The sequence below is a fragment of the Ornithorhynchus anatinus genome, chromosome 5, assembly GCF_004115215.2.
Source record: "Ornithorhynchus anatinus isolate Pmale09 chromosome 5, mOrnAna1.pri.v4, whole genome shotgun sequence".
Taxonomy (NCBI): Eukaryota; Metazoa; Chordata; class Mammalia; order Monotremata; family Ornithorhynchidae; genus Ornithorhynchus; species Ornithorhynchus anatinus.
Window position 1 is genome coordinate 60690977 of NC_041732.1, and position 21933 is coordinate 60712909.

The 21933-nt window shown below is 46.5% G+C and overlaps 1 long non-coding RNA gene and 1 other non-coding gene across 3 annotated transcripts in view; both read right to left on the minus strand.

Moving 5' to 3' along the window:
• Positions 1-21156, minus strand: part of LOC114812046 — a 40371-nt gene extending 19215 nt beyond the window's left edge. For both annotated transcript variants that reach the window (XR_003759721.2, XR_003759720.2), the window contains exon 1: positions 20912-21156. This is a non-coding gene — a long non-coding RNA (uncharacterized LOC114812046). The remainder of the gene's footprint in view (positions 1-20911) is intronic.
• LOC114812717 lies at positions 2371-2508 on the minus strand. The gene has a single exon (XR_003760368.1). It is a non-coding gene; the product is annotated as a small nucleolar RNA SNORA7 (small nucleolar RNA).
• Positions 21157-21933: the final 777 nt, after the last annotated feature.

Consider the following 21933-nt stretch of genomic DNA (forward strand, 5'->3'; position numbering starts at 1 on the left):
CTGACTATATTATATCTCTTAAAAACCAGGACTTCAGCAGCAACCCATACAAAGCTCACACCCTGTCTTTTACCATCTTGGTGACCTGAGCAGTAGCAAGAGGGGGTAATGGTGGGATTCAAGGTGGGCTTAAAGTCATATAGAGAAGCAGCGTGGCTCAGTGGAAAAAGCACAGGCTCTGGAGTCAGAGGTCATGAGTTCGAATCCCAGCTCTGCCACTTGTCAGCTGTGTGACTGTGGGCAAGTCACTTAACTTCTCGGTGCCTCAGTTACCTCATCTGTAAAATGGGGACTAAGACTGTGAGCCCCACGTGGGACATCCTGATTCCCCTGTGTCTACCCCAGCGCTTAGAACAGTGCTCGGCACATAGTAAGCGCTTAACAAATACCAACATTATTATATAGTATTCTGCAATATGTACTCTATAAATCCCCGAATGCCATAGGACATAACCTACAAATCCTCCAGTTCTCCCCATGTAACATTTTGGTGGGAGTGTTCAATTCTACATCCCAGACAAAAGAGCCTTCCAAGTCACTGCAAGAGTGCCTGGACTCTAGTCAGTCTCCATTAGATCCTAAAGCCCTCCATATGTCTCATTCTTTTACCCTGGCTTTTGGGGCATCCTACTCCCTGCCCCTCAGGTCGTGCATCTGGAATCTCCTCAATATTTAACTACACTTAATAAGGGGGATGAGCTACCAAGTGAGAGATGAGTTAATAATAATAATAATAATGGTACTTAAGCGCTTACTATGTGAAGCAGCATGGCGTAGTGGATAGAGCACAGGTCTGGAAGTCAGAAAGTCATGGCTACTAATCCCGCTTCTGCCTCATGTCTGTGGTGTGGCCTTGGGCCAGTCACTTAACTTCTCTGAACCTCAGATATCTCATCTGTAAAATGGGGCTTAAGAGTGTGAGCCCCATGTGGGACATGGACTTGTCCAATCTTTCATTCATTCATTCATTCAATAGTATTTATTGAGCGCTTACTATGTGCACAGCACTGTACTAAGCACTTGGAATGTACAAATCGGCAACAGATAGAGACAGTCCCTGCCCTTTGACGGGCTTACGGTCTAATCGGGGGAGACAGGCAGACAAGAACAATGGCAATAAATAGAGTCAAGGGGAAGAACATCTTATAAAAACAATGGCAACTAGATAGAATCAGGGTGATGTACATCTCATTAAACAAAATAAACAAAATAAATAGGGTGGTAAAGATATATACAGTTGAGCAGACGAGTACAGTGCTAAGGGGGTGGGACGGGAGAGGGGGAGGAGGAGAGGGAAAGGGGGGAGAAGAGGGTTTAGCTGCGGAGAGGTGAAGGGGGGGTAGAGGGAGCAGAGGGAAAAAGAGAGCTCAGTCTGGGAAGGCCTCTTGGAGGAGGTGAGCTTTATGTAGGGATTTGAAGAGGGGAAGAGAATTAGATTGACGGAGGTGAGGAAGGAGGGCGTTCCAGGACCGCGGGAGGACGTGGCCCAGGGGTCGACGGCGGGTTAGGCGAGACCGAGGGCCGGTGAGAAGGTGGGCGGCGGAGGAGCGGAGCGTGCGGGGTGGGCAGTAGAAAGAGATCAGGGAGGAGAGGTTGGAGGGGGCAAGGGGATGGACAGCCTTGAAACCTAGAGTGAGGAGTTTTTGTTTTGAGCAGAGGTTGATAGGCAACCACCAGAGGTGTTTAAGAAGGGGAGTGACATGCTCAGAATGTTTTTGCAGGAAGATGAGCTGGGCAGTGGAGTGAAGAATTGACTGGAGCGGGGAGGGAGAGTATTTGTTTATATCCACCCCAGAGCTTAGCACAGTGCCTGGTACATAGTACATAGTAAGCACTTAACACTTAAGCACTTAACAAATACCAAATATTATTATTATTGTTATGTACCAAGCACTCTTTTAAGAGTTGGGGTAAATACAAGTTAATGAGGATGGACACAGTCCCTAACCCACATGGGGCTCACACTCTTAATCCCCATTTTACAGATGAGATAACTGAGGTTCAGAGAAGTTAAGTGACTTGGCCAAGGTCACACAGCAGACATGTGGCCTGACTACCAGGACCGTGCTCTATCCACTAAGCCATATTGCTTCATGCTCTGTAGTGGAAGATAAGCTACCCAATAAGGGATGAACTTGTCTTGTTTTGTGCCATCGAGTCATTTCCAAGCCATACAGACACCATGAACACACATCTCTCCCCGAACACCCCGCTCTCCATCTGCAATCGTTCTGGTAGTGGATCCATAGAGTCTCCTTGGTCAAAATACAGAAGTGGTTTACCACTGCCTCCTTCTGTGCAGTAAACTTGAGTCTCCATCCACCCTCGACTCTCTCCCATGCCTCTGCTGCCCAGCATGGGTGAGTTTTGATTTGTAACAAATTGCCTTCCATTCGCTAGCCACTGCCCAAGCTAGGAATGGAATGGATATGCCTCTGCTTGACTCTCCTTGCCCTAGCTGAGACCGGTAGAGTACTGGAAACTCTCCAGGTGCGACCCTGAGAGGGGGAAGGGATGAATTACCAGTGGGAAACATGCCATCCAGTGGGAGAGTTAGCTACCCAGTGGAAGAGGAACTCTCCAGTGGGGGATGAGCTACCTAGTGGAAGATGAGCTATCCAGTCAGGGATATTCATTCATTCAATTCATTCAATAGTATTTATTGAGCGCTTACTATGTGCAGAGCACGGTACTAGCGCTTGGAATGAACAAGTCGGCAACAGATAGAGACGGTCCCTGCCGTTTGATGGGCTTACAGTCTAATCGGGGGAGGCGGACAGACAAGAACAATGGCAATAAATAGCGTCAAGGGGAAGAACATCTTGTAAAAACAATGGCAACTAAACAGAATCAAGGCGATGTACATTTCTTTAACAAAATAATTAGGGTAATGAAAATATATACAGTTGAGCGGACGAGTACAGTGCTGAGGGGAGGGGACGGGAGAGGGGGAGGAGCAGAGGGAAATGGGGGGAAAAGAGGGTGAAGCTGCGGAGAGGAGAAGGGGGGGCGGTGGAGGGAGTAGAGGGAGAAGGGGAGCTCAGTCTGGGAAGGCCTCTTGGAGGAGGTGAGTTTTAAGTAGGGTTTTGAAGAGGGAAAGAGAATCAGTTTGGCGGAGGTGAGGAGGGAGGGCTTTCCGGAACCGCAAGAGGACGTGACCCGGGGGTCGACGGCGGGACAGGTGAGACCGAGGGACGGTGAGGAGGTGGGTGGTGGAGGAGCGGAGCGTGCGGGATGGGTGGTGGAAAGAGAGAAGGGAAGGGAGGTCGGAAGGGACGAGGTGATGTAGAGCCTTGAAGCCTAGAGTGAGGAGTTTTTGTTTGGAGCGGAGGTCGACAGGCAACCACTGGAGGTGTTTAAGAAGGGGAATGACATGCCCAGATCATTTCTGCAGGAAGATGATCCGGGCGGCGGAGTGAAGAATAGACTGGAGCAGGGTGAGAGAGGAGGAAGGGAGATCAGAGAGAAGGCCGACCCAGTAGTCTAGCCGGGATATAACGAGAGCCCGTAGCGGTAAGATAGCCGTTCGGGTGAAGAGGAAAGGGCGGATCTCGGCGATATTGTAAAGGTGAAACCGGCAGGTCTCGGTAACGGATAGGATGTGTGGGGTGAACGAGAGAGATGAGTCAAGGATGACACCGAGATCGCGGGCCCGAGAGACGGGAAGGATGGTCGTGCCATCCACGGTGATAGGGAAGTCTGGGAGAGGACCGGGTTCGGGAGGGAAGATGAGGAGCTCAGTCTCGCTCATGTTGAGTTTTAGGTGGCGGGCCGACATCCAGGTGGAGACATCCCGGAGGCGGGAGGAGATGCGAGCCTGAAGGGAAGGGGAGAGGACAGGGACGGAGATGTAGATCTGCGTGTCATCTGCGTAGAGATGGTAGACAAAGCCGTGAGAGCGAATGAGTTCACCGAGGGAGTGAGTGTAGATGGAGAACAGAAGAGGGCCAAGAACTGACCTTTGAGGAACTCCAACAGTTAAAGAATGGGAGGGGGAGGAGGCGCCTGCGAAGGAGACCGAGAATGACCGGCCAGAGAGGTAAGAGGAGAACCGGGAGAGGACGGAGTCCGTGAAGTCAAGGCGAGATAAGGTATGGAAGAGGAGGGGATGGTCGACAGTGTCAAAGGCAGCAGAGAGGTCAAGGAGGATCAGAATGGAGTAGGAGCCATCGGATTTGGCAAGAAGGAGGTCACGGGTGACCTCAGAGAGAGCAGTCTCGGTAGAGTGGAGGGGACGGAAGCCAGATTGGAGGGGGTCCAGGAGAGAATAGGAGTTAACCAGGGGGAGATTTGAGCTAGCCAGTGGGAGATGAGTTATCCAGTTTGAGATAAACTATACAGTGGGGGAAGAGCTACTCTGTGGGGGATGAGTTATCCAGTTGCAGATTAGCTACCTACGGAGAGAAGGACAGAATCATGTCCCAGAAATGCCATCTCCTCTCCACACTCCTTTTCTCCCTCGCTTCCCCTACTGCTCTCTGAGAGGGGGAGGCAATAAGGCAGTAAATCTCAGCTCCAACACTTGTCGGCTGTGTAACCGCGGGCAAGTCACTTCACTTCTCTGGGCCTCAGTTACCTCATCTGTAAAATGAGGTTTGAAACTGTGAGCCCCACATGGGACAGGGACTGTGTCCAAATCAATTTGCTTGTATCCACCCCAGTGCTTAGTACAGTTCCTGGCGTATAATAAAGCACTTAACAAATACCATCATCATCATCATCTGTAGCGACTCAGAAAACAGAATAAGGATGGGTACTGCAATGATGTCCACAGATTGGCACAGTCAAAATCCAGCACCTGACCCCATGCCCAAGGGGACTCGCTGGCAAAACCTCGGGCGTGATTGGGAACCTGATATGCTCTCTGGAGAATGTAGGAATTTACCCCACTCTCTGCCCACAACACTTATGTCCATATCAATAATTTATTTCTTTATATAACTGTTTGTCTCCCCTTCTAGATAGTAAGCTTGTTGTGGGCAGGAAATGTGCCTATCAGCTCTGTTGCACTGTACTCTCCCAAGTGTTTATTATAATTCTCTGCCCACTATAAGTACTCACTAAATATGGGCAATTGATTGGGAGAGATTGCCTTCTGCCCTCAGAGAGAACACCTCACCATCTTGCAAAGCTCCCTGTGGGCAGGGAGCATGTCTACCAACTCTGAGCATGGGCTTTGGAATCAGAGGTCATGGGCTCTAATCCCGTCTCCACCACTTCTCAGCTGTGTGACTTTGAGCAAGTCAGTTAACTTCTCTGTGCCTCAGTTACCTCATCTGTAAAATGGGGATTAAGACTGTGAGCCTCACATGGAACAACCTGATTATCCTGTATCTACCCCAGTGCTTAGATCTTCACTCCACTGCCCGGCTCATCTTCCTGCAGAAACACTCTGGGCATGTCACTCCCCTTCTTAAAAACCTCCAGTGGTTGCCTATCAACCTCCACACAAAACAAAAACTTCTCACTCTAGGCTTCAATGCTGTCCATCACCTTGCCCCCTCCTACCTCTCCTCCCTTATCTCTTTCCACTGACCACCCCACACGCTCCTCTACTCTGCCGTCCACCTCCTCACCATCCCCTGTTCTCGCCTATCCCGCTGTCGATCCCTGTGCCACGTCCTCCCGCGGTCCTGGAATGCCCTCCCTCCTCACCTCCGCCAAACTCTCTTCCCCTCTTCAAAACCCTAGTTAAAACTCATCTCTTCCAAGAGGCCTTCCCAGACTGAGCTCCCCTTTTCCCTCTGCTCCCTCTACCCCCCCTTCACCTTTCCTCAGCTAAACCCTCTTTTCCCCCCTTTTCCTCTGCTGCTCCCCCTCTCCTTTCCCATCCCCTCGGCATTGTACTCCTCCGCTCAACTGTATATATTTTCATTACTCTATTTATTTTGTTAATGAGATGTACATCACCTTGATTCTATTTATTTGCTATTGTTTTAATGAGATGTTCATCTCCTTGATCCTATTTATTGCTATTGTTCTTGTCTGTCTCCCCCGATTAGACTGTAAGCCCATCAAAGGGCAGGGACTGTCTCTGTTACCGATTTGTACATTCCAAGTGCTTAGTACAGTGCTCTGCACATAGTAAGTGCTCAATAAATACTATTGAATGAATGAATGAATCAGTGCTCGGCACATAGTAAGCGCTTAACAAATACCAACATAATTTCTATTATTATTAACTCTGTTATACTTACTCTCTCAAGCATTTGGCACAGTGCTCTGCACACAGTTACCACTTAATAAAGATGTGTGATCAATCAATACAAGGCTCCCACTACCTTTACCTTGTATCTACCCAGTGCTTAGAACAGTGCTTGGCACATAGGAAGCATTTAACAAATACCAAATTAATATTATTTTTCCACATCACCACTACTCGTTCCCTTTGCTCTTCCCCCCTCTCCTCACCCCACAGCATTTATATTTGTGTATATCTATAATTCTATTCATTTATATTGATGCCTGTTTACTTGTATTGATGTCTCTCTCCCCCTCTGATCCCCTATAGACTGTGAGCCTGTTGTGGGCAGGGATTGTCTCTTCTTTATTGCTGTATTGTACTTTCCAAGTGCTTACTACAGTGCTCTGCACACAGTAAGCATTCAATAAATATGACTGAATGAATGAATGGCAGCATAATAATAATAATTCTGTTATATCTTAAGTGCTTACTATGTGCCAAGCCCTGGTCTAAGCACTGGGGTAGATTCAAGGTAATCAGGTTGGACACATTCCCTGTCCCATATGGGACAGATTTAATAAAAAGCCCAAATCAAACCTCTCTCTTTTTTACTTATGGTACTTTTTAAGCACTTACTATATGCCAGGTGATGGGGTGGGACACGGTCCCCGCTCCAACAGGCCTCACAGTGCTTATCCCCATCGTACAAGTGGTAACTGAGGCTTAGAAAAGTGAAGTGACTTGCTCAAGATCACACAGCAGACAAGTGGTGGAATCAGGATTAGAACCCAGGTCCGCCGACTTCCAGGTCTATGCACTTTCCATTAGGCTACGCTGCTTCTTCTTACAGAGATTCCCTAACTGCCCTCAGAAGACTTTTCAGATGTTTAATCGTCATCAGCATCATCATCATCACCATCAATGGCATTTATTAAGCTCCTGGTGAGCGCAAACTACTACTGAGTTGGTAGAATATGAAAGAGGCAAACTACATGATGACTGCCCTGCGGGAGTTTACAATCTAACAAGCAAGACAGACAGATCAAAATAGTTCACAAATAGTGGCCCCAGGAGGAAGAACAAGGATCTAACAGGAAGCAGGGAATTGGGAAATTCTTCTTTCCCTGCTGACACTGATGACATTCACTCCCTTTTTTTTATGGCATTTGTTAACTACTTACTATGTGTCGGACACTGTCCTAAGCACTGGGGTAATTACCAGCTAATCAAGTTGGGCACAGTCCATGACACAGAGCATGGGCTTGGGAATCAGAGGTTGTGGGTTCTAATCCAGGTTCCACTGCTTGTCTGCTGTGTGACTTTGGGTGAGTCACTTCACTTCTCTGTGCTTCAGTTACCTCATCTGTAAAATGGGGATTAAGACTGGGAGCCCCATTTGGGACAACCTGATAACCTTGTATTTACCCTGGTACTTAGAACAGTGCTTGACACAGAGTTAGCGCTTAACAAATGCTATCATTATTATTTATAAAGCAGGCCCATGCAGTGAAGCTGACGGTAGGGGAGGGGAGCTCTCAAATGTAGTTCACTGGAAATACTGGGCATCCGCTGAGGGATTAATATCTGGGAACTCGATCCTCAGGCCAGTCAAGGGAGGGGGCCTGGAGGGAATGGTGCAAAGAGAAATATTTAGGACTAGGCCACCTCTGTCCATCATCAAGGGACCACAAGCCTGCTGGCTCTGGCCTCCACTCGATGCCCCGATGATGCCGTTGCCAGGCTCAGTCAGGGAGATTAAACTCCAGAGTGAGGTCGCCCAGCAAAGCGGCAGGACAGGGACCGAACTACTGTGTCTTTAATGCTCTTCATTTCCATGGTTCCAGGCGAAAACGCCACATTTGCATTTAAATGGAGGTTTGGAAGTCTGTAAATCTCCATTTTCAGAGCGAGTGGGCCTAATGGTTGTTTAATCATGTTTAGACTAACCCCCTGGAGCACTGGAAGGTTGGTGCATCTTAAATCCGGCGTGCAAGGAGAAGACAAATCAGACTCGCTGCATGGAGCGGTCTCCTCCCCCACTAGGCCGAACCTCCCCAGACCTGATTTAAGCCAGTGGTGAGGAAATGAGAGAGACCTTGGACTCCTCAGGACTACCAGAGTGGATGGTGGATCAGGGTTTGGGCAGCAAGCACCCCCAGAGCTCTGTTTGTTTAGCACCCCACCTAGTCCTCTCCTGCTGGGACTTTGATCCAGCCAAGTGACTCCACTAGCTCATCGATTCCCTCTCACACCTCTCTCGGCTCCAAAGCACCCCAGACACCATTTCCCCAGCCTGGAATCCCTATGTTTTCTTCTTCCCTATGTGATCCCCTGCTCCCTCAGAACTACTAAAGTTCCACCACCTCCATGAAGATTTCTCTGATTAACCCTGCCTGATTTCAGTCACTCTGAGCCCTCCAGGAGGCCTCTGCCCTTTACAGGTTTCTGCACAGCAGTTGATGATGATGGAATTAGTAAAGTGCTTACTATGTACCAGGCACTGTATTAAGAACTGGGATAGATACAAGATAATCAGATTGGACACAGTATCTGCTCACATGGGCTCACAGTCTAAGTGGGAGGGAGAACAGACGTTGAATCTCTCTTTTACAGGTGAGGAAACTGAGGCAGAGAAGTGGCAGAGGCAGGATTGGAAGCCAGGTACTGTGATTCGTAGGCCTCTGCTCCTTCCACTGGGCACAGTGCTTCTCTTGAAACACTGTTCCTAGGTCACAGGCAGCTTCTAGGTAACAGCAGAAGTCAGGGGGTAGGACCCCTTGACCTGGACCAGGAAGCTCACTAGTAATGGTAATACTGACAGCCCAAAGTCACCTCACCTTCCTATCTAATGGAGCCTAAAGTGGTAATAATTACAATAATAGTATTTATCGAGCCCTTATTATGTTTCAAGCACTGTTCTAGATACACGATGGGTCAAAACGAGTCTCTGTCCCACGTGGAGCTCAGTCTAAGTAGGAGGGAGTACAGTATAATAAATAATAATAATGTTGGTATTTGTTAAGCACTTACTATGTGCAGAACACTGTTCTAAGCGCTAGGGGAGATACAGGGTAATCAGATTGTCCCACGTGAGGCTTACAGATGAGGGAACTGAGGCCCAGAGAAGTTAAGTGACTTGCCCACAGTCACACAGCTGACAAGCGGCAGAGCCGGAATTTGAACCCATGACCTCTGGCTCCCAAGCCCAGGTTCTTTCCACTGAGCCACGCTGCTTCTTTTACAGCTATGGAACCTGAGGCACAGTGAAGTAAAGTGACTTGCCCAAGATCATACAGCCACCAGTTAGCAGAGCTGGGAGTTAGCACTCCCAAGCTCGTGGTTTTTCCACTAGGCCATGCTTCTTCCCAAGTCATGCAGGGATTGGGACATGTACATCCATCTTTCAATTATATGTGCCCATGAAGAATGGAGAGAGTCTGGATCACTGAAATCCTCTATTGCCTTAAACTCACAATGCTGAAAGATGCCCAAGGTGAAAGAGAGTGTGGCACCTTTCCAAAGGCAGCTCCAAGAGAGAAGCCAGGCATCCCAACTCCCATCTGGCCAGCCCAGAGGACGAAAGGGAAAGGGCATTGGCTCCCCCTCAGAATGCTGAGGGAATGGTTATGTTTTCACCCCCAGGGACAGGAGGGAAAGGGAGATGATTAAACTTCTCCAAAGGCAGCGAGAGACTGTTTCTACCACCCCTATCCTCTTCTCACTGACCCCTCGACTCTAGACTGTAAGCTTATGTGGGCAGGAAATGTGTCTTTTTAATGTTATATTGTGCTCTCCCAAGCACTTAGTACAGTGCTCTGCACACAGCAAGCCCTCAATTAATATGATTGGCCGAGTGACTGAATCACCTGCAACTGGACATCAGGATGTTGTTGGATCGGGGGTCAGCAGGGCTTGAAGGAGTTCACCAGTCCAGGTTTAGGTCCTGGAAGACAGGCAAGGTGAACAGGATGTGGACTCTAGTGGGAGAGAGGAAGTGGAAGAGGTGGATTTGGATGGGTGGAGGAACAAGAACTTTGGATCTGGCTCTCTCTATATTCACTTCCTCTCTCTATTGTGCCTCTCTCTCTGGGTCTATCTCCCTCTCTATCTCTGACTCTCCTCACCTCTAGAAGCTTCTTGGTCTCTCTTTGGGCCTGTCTCTTTCTGTGTCTGTCTCCTCTCTCACTTTCTAGTCATTTTATTGGACTTCCCAGTACAGTGCACCATGAGTTCCCTGAGGGACAGGGATCGTATCTAATTAACACCTGTGCGTTCTCCCCCGGTACTTGGTTCAGTGCTCTGCACAGAGTTAGTACTTAATAAATACTAGTGCTATTGCCCCTTTCTGTCCCTGACACATCATTCCAATCCCTGAAAGGCCCCCCTCCCATAATCCCCTTCCTCCAGATTCACCTGCCTTCAGCATTATGAAGGTCACATCTCCTCCAAGAGGCCTTCCTGGATTAAGCCCTCTTTCCCCCGGCTTGCTCTCCCTTCTGCATCAGTATGCACTTGGATCCATTACCTCTGGGCATTTGATATTCACCTCACTCCCAACCCCATAGCACTTATGCACATATCTTTAAATTATGTATTATATGTCTGTCTTCCTCTCTAGACCGTAAACATTATGGGCAGGGAACAAGTCTGTGAATTCTGCTGAAGTGTACTCCCCCAAGCGTTTAGTACACTATCTGTTGCCGACTTGTTCATCCCAAGCGCTTAGTACAGTGCTCTGCACATAGTAAGCGCTCAATAAATACTATTGAATGAATGAATAGTACAGTGCTCTGCATATAGTAAGTGCTCAATAAATACCACTGATTGATTGATTCAGAATCTCCTTACTTGGGGGTCCCACTGACACCTCAAACTTACTATGTCCTAAACAGAACTCCTCATCTTCCCACCCAAACCCTGTCCTTCACCTGACTTTTTCATCACAGAAGATAGCACCACCCTCTTCCTGGTCGCACAAGCCTCTGACTTTAGCATTATCCTCGACTCAGATCTCTCATTCAGTGCACATATTTAATCTGTCCCCAAATTCTTTCAGTTCTACCTTGACAACATCACTAAAATCTGCTCTTTCTTCCGCATCCAAACTGCTACTGTGCTGATCCAAGCACTTACATACCACCTTCACTACTGCATCAGCCTCTTTGCTGACCTCTCCGCCTTTTGTCTCTCCCTACTCCAGTCCATACTTCATTCTGCTGCCTGCATCGTTTTTCTAAAAAAAGTTCAGCCCACTTCTCCCCACCCCTCAAGAGCCTCCAGCAGTTTCCCATCACGCTCTAAGACAGAGACTCCTTACAACTGGCTTTAAAGTACTCAAATCACCCTGCCAACTCCTATCTTACCTCCTTGATTTCCTACTCCAACCCAGCTTCCACACTAGTGCTAAGCTACTTACTGTACCTTGTTCTCCTCTAGCATATTGTTGAGTTCTTGCTCACGTCCTGCCTCTGGCCTTGAACGTCCTCTGCCTAAATATACAACAAACCACCACTCTCCCCAACTCTAAAGCCTTAAAATACAATCTACTCCGAGAGGTCTTCCCGGCCTAAGCCCTCATTTCCTCAGCTCCCTCTCCCTCTGGATCACCTCTGAACTTGGAGTTGTGCCCTTTATTCACCTCACTCTCAGTCCCACAGCTCTTATGTACATATCATAAGAATCAGCATGGCCTAGGAGAAAGAGCACAGGCTTGGGAATCAGGGGACCTGGGTTCTAATCCCAGCTCTGCCACTAACCTGCTGTGTGATCTTGGACAAGTCATTTAAATTCTCTGTGCCTCAGTTCCCTCATCAGCAAAATGGTGTTTCAATACCTGTTCTTCTTCCTATTTTGACTGCGAGTCCTGTGTGTGACCTAATTATCTTGTATCCATCCCAGAGCTTGGTACAATTCTTGGCACCTCTTAAGTGCTTAACAAATGCCTCCGTTAATTATTATTATATCCACAACATATTTTAATTTTGGTCTCCCCTTCTAGTCTGTAAATTTGTTGTGGCCAGGGAACGTGTGTGAAATTTGTGTTGTACTGTACCTTCCCAGATGCTTAGTACTTGCCATGCCCATTATAAGTGCTCAATAAATATGATTGATCGAGTGATTAATTGACCCTCAGACCTGCTCTCCCGGTTCTGGGGTGGTTTTTTTTAACCATTAGTCACCTTCCCCTAGCCCCCTGCCAACACTTTCACAGGTTTTAAGAAGGATGTGCATAGTTCTTTGCTCTTCGTGTGTTTAACCTTTCTGCCTTGACAGATCCGATTTGGATTTCATTTCATTTTTTCCCCCCTCAAAAGTAATTAAACTTGTGTTTACAGGAGTGGGCCTCCCTTAATCTGCCATTTGCTATCTTATCCTGTCAAGCTCTGGGTGAGCAAGAGGGACATGGCCCCAGCTTCCTCTGGTGCTTTGCTTAGTCTGGGGTAGAAGATTTGCATAATTATTAAAGCAGAGAGAAGTTTGGATTCAGGCCACCTGATGTTAGTTTCTCACTGCTGGGAGGGGAGTCTTTCAAATGGTTTCATGGGGAGGGGGTGGAGTGTCTTCCTCAGGTCCAGCTGCTCTCACACTGGATCATCTGGATTCAGGAATCCTGCTTTTGACCTGGTTAATAATAATAATAACTGCGGTGTTTGTTAAGCACTTACTATGTGTCAAGCACTGTACTAAGTCCTGGGGTGGATACAAGCAAATCAGGTTGGATACAATCCCTGTCCCAAGTGGGCTCACCTTTTCAATCCTCATTTTACAGATGCTTTGTGATACGAATGTCAGTGTGTACACACTACATCTGTATGTATATATATATATATATATAAAATAAAATTGTGGTATTTGTTAAGCGCTTACTATGTGCAAAGCACTGTTCCAAGCACTGGGGGATACAAGGTGATCAGGTTGTCCCACGTGGGGCTCACAGTTTTAATCCCCATTTGACAGATGAGGTAACTGAGGCACAGAGAAGTTAAGTGACTTGCCCAAGGTCACACAGCTAACTAGTGGCAGAGCTGGGATTAGAACCCGTGACCTCTGACTCCTAAGCCCACGCTCTTTCCACCGAGTCATACATACACTATGGCATTTGTTAAGCACTTACTATGTGCCAAGCAGTGTACTAAGCACAAGGATAATAGACACAAGCTAATTAATTTGGACACAGTCCATGCCTCTCATGGGGCTCACAGTCTTAATTGCCATGTTAGAGATGGAGTAACTATGGCACAGAGAGATTAAGCGACTTATACAAGATCACACAGCAGACTTGTGGTGGAGCCGGGATTAGAACCCAGGTCTTCTGATTCCCAGGACTGTGTTTTATCTACTTGGCCACGGGGCTTTCTAATGAAGGCTTGAAGTATCCACTTTGATGGGATACTCAAAAAAGTAGACTGAAACGAATGTCTTTTTCCACCTCTACCATTTCTTAATGTGTTATTTACAGATCATTAGCCGTAAACTTCAGTTTTCTATTAGTCTTGTTAGAACGATAATGCTTCTTCTCAAAACGTCTGTGTATGAGCTTATGTATCTCTTACCTCACCTTTGTACTGACTGAATTGGCTAGCTTATTCATTAGTATTTAAAGTATATGAAATTGCAAGCTCCTGGAGGACAGACTCCATTTCCTCACCCATAGCAGCCTCCATTATTTTCCAAAAGTAAAATAATGCTTTTCACAGAAGCATAATTCGTATTATATTAACAGGACGACTGGTGCATGTGCATATAGTTTACACACATTTGTCCTTAATTTGCAAAGACCTCTGAAGACCATGTTGTCTATTTGCTGGAAAATTTTAGGGTGCAATGTTTGGCTGGTTCCCCTGAGGCTTGTCATTTCCTGTTTTCTCCCCCCTTCCTCTCTCCCACTCACAGTGAGTGAGTGGTGCTGTGGGGGAGAGGGGGAGGTAGGAAGATAGAGAGGCCGAGAAGAGGGTAGGAAGGATAAAAAGAGCATCAGAGCCCTTTGCCGGGGATTCCTGAATCCCAGTGTGGAGGACCTTCATTCAGGACCCCAGTAGAGTGTCCAGGCTCCTAGGGGACTCAACAGATATTGGATGCAGATATGGCAATGCATGGTGATGAGCTCAGGACATTCCTCTCTGCTTGAAGTCTCTTCTACTGAAAGGTTGTTTAAGATGTCAAACTCCGTACTCCATCCCACTGCTGCTCCCATTCATGATCACCCTTCTCACTCTTCTGAAAAACAGCCTGTATGGCTGAAGACAAAATTGGTGAAACATCGCTTGATAGGGGTTCACTTCACATCTGCTCAAATTTCAGGCTTCCTTCCTGCTCTGACATCTTCCCTTCTATTTCCCCTCCTTCTTCTTCTTTTCTTTCTCCCCTAATTCTTCCCCCTTTCTCTTTCTTCCCTCCTTTCCTCCTCTCTTCCTTTGACACCTTCGTCTTCCTTCTACTTATTCTCCTCCTCTTCCCCCCGCCCCTTCTTCACTCCCTTTCTTTTTTCCCCCTCTTCTTTATTTCTCCTTCCTTCTTTCTCTCCTTCTCTTCCTCCTCTTTGACCTCATCGTCCTTCTCCATCTCCTTTTCTTTCTCCCCTACTTCTCTCTCTTCTTCCTTCTCCCCTTCTTGGTTCCCTTTCTTCTTCTTTCTTTCTGTCTGTCCTCCTTCTCCTTCTTCTTTCCATTCCTCTATTCTTTTCCATATGAGAAGCAACGTGGCTTAGTGGAAAGAACACAGGCTTGAGAATCAGAGGTCATGAGTTCTAAACCTGCCTCTGCTGCTTGTCAGCTGTGTGATCTTGGGCAAGTCATTTAATTTCTCTGTGTCACAGTTACCTCATCTATAAAATGGGGATGAAGACTGTCAGCCCTAAGTGGGACAAGCATGGCTCAGTGGAAAGAGTCCTGGCTTGGGAGTCAGAGGTCATGGGTTCGAATCTCGGCTCTGCCACTTGTCTGCTATGTGACTGTGGGCAAGTCACTTAACTTCTCTGTGCCTCAGTTTCCTCATATGTAAAATGGGCATTAACTGTGAGTCTCACGTGGGACAACCTGATTACCCTGTATCTACCCCAGCACTTAGAACAGTGCTCTGCACATAGTAAGCGCTTAACAAATGCCAACATTATTATTATATCTACCCCAGTGTTTAGGACAGTGCTTGGTACATAGTAAGTGCTTAACAAATACCAACACTATTATTATTATTCCTCTCCCCATTTTCCCTCAGTATGTGACATGCTAGTAGCAGGTACCCACATATTCCAAAAAAAACCACTCACTTTCCTGCCTCCTGAAAGGCATTTTGCTCAAGAGATGAGCAAAATGGAAAGTTGGCAGGAATCTATGAGGAGTTTTATCTCCTTAAATCGTCTCCGTCTTTCTGGAAGGGGGAGAAAGGATGACAGTTGAGTGAAGGCAGGAAATGGCAGGCCTTCTGAAATACATATTTGGTATGATTAAAAATGTATTTAAACAATTACTTTCTCATTTCTCTGCAATGTCCTTATGCTCCCTCAAGAGCTCCATATGTAGAAAGCATAGAAAATGACCCATCGTGGAAACTCAGGAGTGCTACAGAAACTCGGAGAAGTAGAATGTATCATTTCTGGTGAATGAAGTGGGCTTTAGGGAGCTCAAGGCACTAAACTACGGGGGCCTCTCTTTTACATGGGGGAAAGAACTCTCTTGGGGGCATAGCAGAGTGATCTAATGGTTAGTGATAGATAAAGTAACAAAGACATGTTATAGATGTAACTAATGGCCTCAAATCACATCTTCTCCATAAAATCATTCTCCAAGAGGACCTTCCGTTCCTAAGACTTAGTTTCCCCTAAGTCCACTTCCTTCTGGGTCACTCTCACACTTGGATCTATACCCTTTATTCACCCCACCCTCAGCCCCACAGCACTTATATACATCTGTAATTTATTTTAATATCTGTCTTCACCTCTAGACTTTATGCTCTGTGTGGGCAGGGAAAACGTTATCAACTCTTTCAGAGTGTACTCTCCTAAGCACATAGTAGATTATTTGGGACACAGTAAGTGCTCAATAAATATAATTGATGGAATGACCTAAGCAACTCTCTCTGTGATAGCTCAGGGTCAGTAAATCACCTATACTGAGGCCTGCCATAGGCTAAGCACTGGTCTAGTTGCACAACCCTTGAGCTACCCTGCTGAAATCAAACCTCCTTCAGTAGGTCTTCCTTGGTAAATCCCCCATTTTGTCTTCCCCACAACTGACAATTCAACCCTTCCATGCTACCTAAGGACTTGAGTACTCACAAACCTCATACAACTTTCCCTGAAACTCATATGCATATCTTATTTATTCTATTACCTCTTCTCATCTGTAACTTAAGTCCCGCCTTCCCTGCAACATTGTAAAATCCCCATGGGCAGGAACAGTAAGTGCTTAATAAATGCCATAATTATTATACTGATTTCTACTGGACTCTCCCAAGCATTTAGTTCAAGTATTGTGCACACAGTAGGTGTCCAGTGAATACTATTGATTGATGAATTAGAAGACATGATTCCTGTTCTCAAAGAGCATCCTCCTGCCTCCAGGCCATCTCTCCCTGGATGTCCCTCCCTATTGACACTTCAAAGTTAACATTTCTAAAATAGAACTCCACCTCTCCCCCACACCTCAAATGCTATCCTCCCCCTGACTTTCCCATCATTATAGATGATGCTACCCTATCTCACAAACCCATAAGCTTGGCATTATCCTCGACTCATCTCTGTCATACATATAATCCGTCACCAAATCCTGTCTGCTCTCCCTTTGTAATATTGCTAAAGCCTGCCCTTTCCTTTCCATCTAGTCCATTACTACAACAACCCAAGAAGTTATCATATCCCACCTGGACTACTGTATCAGTCTCCTTGCTGACCTCCTTGCCTCCTGCCTCTCCCCATTCCAATCCATACTTCACTTTGCTGCCCGGATGTTTTTTCTAAAAAACATTCCATCTACACCTCCCTAATCCTCAGAAACTTCCAGTGGTTGCCCATCAACCCTTACCATCTGCTTTAAACCATTAAATCTGATTACCCTCTCTATCTTACCTCTCTGTTTTCCTACTACAACCCAGCCTGCACAGTTTGCTCCTCTACTGCCCACTTACTGACCATAACTTGATATCATTCATTTCATCGCTGATTCCTTGCCAGTGTCCTCCCTCTGTCCTGGAATTCTCTCCCCATTCGTATGTGACAGACCAACACTCTCCCTGCCTTCAAAGCTTTATTAAAGTCCCAACTCCTCCACAAGGCCTTCCCCAATATGCAATACATATACAATAGACAACATAATGAACACCTTCTCTGCCCACAGTGAGCTTGCGGTCTAGAGGAGGAGATAGACATTAATATACATAAATTATGGATATGTACATAAGTGCAGTGGGGCTGAAAGAGGGGTGAATAAAGTGTGCAAATTCCAATGCCAGATTAATGCAGAAGGGAGTGGGAGAAGAGGAAATGAGAGCCTTGGTGGTGAAAGTCTCTTAGAGATGAGCCTTGAGTAAAGTTTTAAAGATGGGGAGAGTAGTGTCTGTCCATTATGAAAACGGAGGACATTCCAGGCTAGAGGCAGGAGGTGGGAGAGAGACAAGATCAAGGTATACTGAGTAGGTTGGCATAGAGATGGTAGTTAAAGCCAAGTGAATGAATGAGTTTTCCAAGACTGGGTACAGATGGAGAATGGAAGAGGTCCCTTTAAAACACTTAGTACTGTGCTCTGTATTCAATAGGTGCTCAATACATACCACTGAGTAATTGATTGATGGACCAATCAAGGATTTTTCAATAAATCAATAATAAGGCTGGGAGAAGAGCACCCATCTCTGGGGAACCTTACTGCTCACCCATTTCTCATCACTCTTCTGTGAAATGGAATTTAGGGTGGAAAGAGCCCTCTTTAGGTCATCTGGTCCAATCTCTTCCCTCCAGATAGTACCACCCCATCATTCCCAGGCAAATGAAAATGTAGTTGTTTAGCCTAGAGTACTGAAGATGAAGAGTTGAGCTCACCCGTACATGAAAAGGAACATGGGGATCAGCTGTTCTGGAGGATGACTGAGGATTTAATATGAGAGTTTTGGGCTTCAGCTGCCAAAAAAAATTCGACATGACAGGAAGAACTCCCTGACTATCAGGGAGAATAAAGCCCGGAATGCACTGGCAAAAGAAGTTATGGCCTCACCATCCTGGGGAGAGTTAACAAAAGAAAGATCATCCAGGTTTAAGCAAGGGAAGTCAGAGGCCAGACCATATGAACTCTTGCATACCCACCTTCAGCTGTTTATTAGATTATGCATTCTATTATTTAGACTACTCTGCTTGTAAATACTTTCATGTCTATCTCCTCTATTAGGGTGAAAGCTCCTTATGGGTAGGGAATATATCATTTGCTTGTTTTAAATTTCTGAAGCACTTAGTACGGTGTATTACACGAAGGTGTGCTCAATTAATAATAATTCAACTACTATAAGTACTCCTATTCTTGGGGAAGCAACATGGCCTAGGGGGTAGAGCATAGGTTGAAGAGTGAAAAGGATCTGGCTTCTCATCCTGGCTCTGCCACTTGTCTGCTGTGTGATCTAAGGCAAATCACTTCACTCTACCTAAGTTACCTCAACTGTAAAATGGGGATTATACTGTGAGCCCCATGTGGGACAGAGACTATGTCCAACCCAATTACCTTGTATCCCCCTCAGTGCTTAGTACAGTAGCTGGGACATTGTAAATGCTTAACAAATACCACAGTCATTATTACTGTTGTTATAGGATTCAATCCCACCCTTACAGTTCTCCAGGAAAAAGGATCTACCTCTGAAAGTTGGCAAAGATGGGGAAACTAGGACGGGGTTAACACCCCCAGCTCTGCTCCCCAATCTCAGCCCTCCAAAGCCCCCCCACCAGCCATTTCTTGTTCTTACTGATGCTGTCTGGAAAGGTGACAAATATAGTAGCAATTTTAGTAGTACTGTTTATTGAGCACCCACTCTGTACAGTGCACTGAACTAGTGTTTGGGAAGTACGGAATAAAAAGTGACATGTTCATGGCCCGTTGGACAGAACACGGGCCTGAGAGTCAGAAGGACCTGAATTCTAACCCTTGATCTGCCACTTAGCTGTGTGATCTTGGGCAAGTCACTCAACTTCTCAGTGCCTCAGTTGCCTCATCTGTAAAATGGGGATTAAGAAAGTGAGCCCCAGGTGGAACACGGACTGATTATCTTGTATCTACCTCAGTGCTTAGTACAATGCCTGGGGCATAGTAAGTGCTTAACAAATACTATAAAACCCCCACAAAACACAAAATGGACCTTCAAGGATCACATGTGAGGGCAGGCCTTTGGAAACTGCTAGAATCAGTTCCTTCATGTGCTGGAAATAATACAGATCTGCGTTCAACATCACTGAATAACTTCTGTCTGCCCACCTGCCTTGATTCCTATTATATTCCTCGGCTATTAGGTTCACCTGATGTCTCCTCTGAGCCTCCTGAACAGCAGTAATTTTTCCTCCCTGCAATCTGCTGAATGGGACCATTTTAAAGAACATCCATCACAGCTTCTCATGCTCCTTCTGCTGAGCAGGGTGTATTGTTGTTTGCGTTAATATTAATAGTATTGCTGACTTGCAGTCCTGCAATTGCTTTGATCCCAGCAGTTTTGAGAATGCTTTATAAACAAGCTGGACTATTTGGAGCTTGAACAAAATTAACTCATTTCTCCAATCGTGTTCTTTGCCCGGTAGAATGTCCCTGCTCCAGGGCTGGGCTCCTCAGTGGCCAAGATTCTGCATGTAGTAAGCATTCAATAGATAACCACTGATTGATATCCCTCCAAACAGAGCTTGGGATTGGAGTTGGAGTCTTTTGCATAATGACAAGGGAGAAGTATCAGGTTGTGATGTTTAGAGGACCCTTGGAGGCAGGGGTCGAACTGGGAGACTTTGGGGAATTCTTTCCAAATGAAGGAATCAGACGGATAGAGTGATGTTAGTTGGCTGGATGTTAGTTACTCAAGTACCCCTTCTCTAGTACCAAATGCTTCTCAAATATCAACGTTCTGCCAAAGTCACCCGATATTCCTGGGTCTCCGTTTCTGGGCCCATAAAATGGGGCTAATAATGATAATAATAATAGTAACAATTAAGGTACTCGTTAAGTATGCATTAAGCACTTAGCATAGAGCTTTGCACAAAATAAGCATTCAAGAAATATGATTGCATGAATGTACTGTTTTAAGCGCTGGGGTAGATACAAGTTAATCAGGTTGGACTCGGTCCCTCTCTCATGTGGGGCTCACACTCTTAATCCCCATTTTATAGATGAAGTAACTGAGGCCCAGAGAAGTTAGGTGACTTGCCCAAGGTCACACAGCAGACATGTGGCAGAGCTGGGATTAGAACCCAGGTCCTTCTGACTCCCAGGCCCGTGCTCTATCCACTAGGCCAGGTTGCTCTAATCCGTGACATTGAATTAGTGAACAAATAGGCCCAAGATGACTAAGAAGAGGGTCTGGGCGTCACAAGGGCTCACTAGGCAAGCAGCCTCTTCAGGGCACTCCAAAGTGCTGAGACTTACCATACTTGGAGGAAGGAGCAAATTAGCTCCTTTCAAAGTTTATGTGGGTTTGGGGTGAGGAGAAGAGAAGTGGGAGAGTTTCGCTGAGGGGGGAGAAAAAGGTGGGGAGGAAGGGTGGAAAGATTAAGTAACATACCTGAACACCTCGCTTCGCGCTACGTCTTTTCTTTTCCAGACTCTCTGGTGTCCTGCTGACACTGCAAAGCCCTGTAACGGGTTGCTGAGGGAGATCAAGCGTACTTCCCTGAGAGCTCCCCTTGTTTCTGCTTGACTGGGGAGAAACAGGCCTGGAGAAGCCAGAAGAAGGTGGGCCCAGGTGGGCCCCAGTGGAACTAGAGCAGCAGGAGCACACACTTCACTTCTCTAATGCAAACTACTCACTGAGCCTCCTTCTCATTGGCCTTGCTGCTGTGTTCCCGATTGCACCCTTCCCCCTGTCCAAAAATGCTTCCCCCTTCCCATCCAGCAGACTACTGCTCTCTTCACCTTCAAAGTCCTACTGAAATCACTTTGCCTTCAGAAAGTCTTGCCTGACTAATTTCTGTGACATTACGAGGGGTCCTCAGCTCTAGACCTTTGCCAAAAGAGTCCCCCAGTCACTCTAAGACCCCTCAGACCCCGATCAGCTTCCACTGAGCCCTAAAGACCTCTATCATCCCGTTATTTTAACACAGGTTGGGGGAGAATGCTCAGGGCTCTCCAAGTGCCTGTATTCCTATCACTGCCACAACCTTACCACTGAAGCCAAGGTGTCTCTCTGAAAACACTGTGGACTAGCCTACCACCTTCCTCCCAGGATTGGCTTTAGGAAGCTCGTGGCTGAAGCAGTTCCTCCACTTCCTGAGGCTCCCCAGGTCCATCATATGTTTCTCTGTCACTCAGGGATTCTCCTCCAGCCCCTACCATAGGAAGACACCGAAATCTGAGATCTCAACGATTTTTCAAAGTTTCTTAACAAGGTAACAATAAAAAAATGCAGTTTAAACCACCTTGCCCTGGATCTACTACTTTGCCCCCCAAAACCCTCTGGATTTCTCTGAAGGCAACTCAGGACTCACATTCCTCCTGTCCTTGCCTCTCTTTTCTAGGGACAATCCAAAGATCCAATCGAACCCTTTGAAAGTCTTTTTAATCACAGAGTGTCCTTTCTCCCATTCA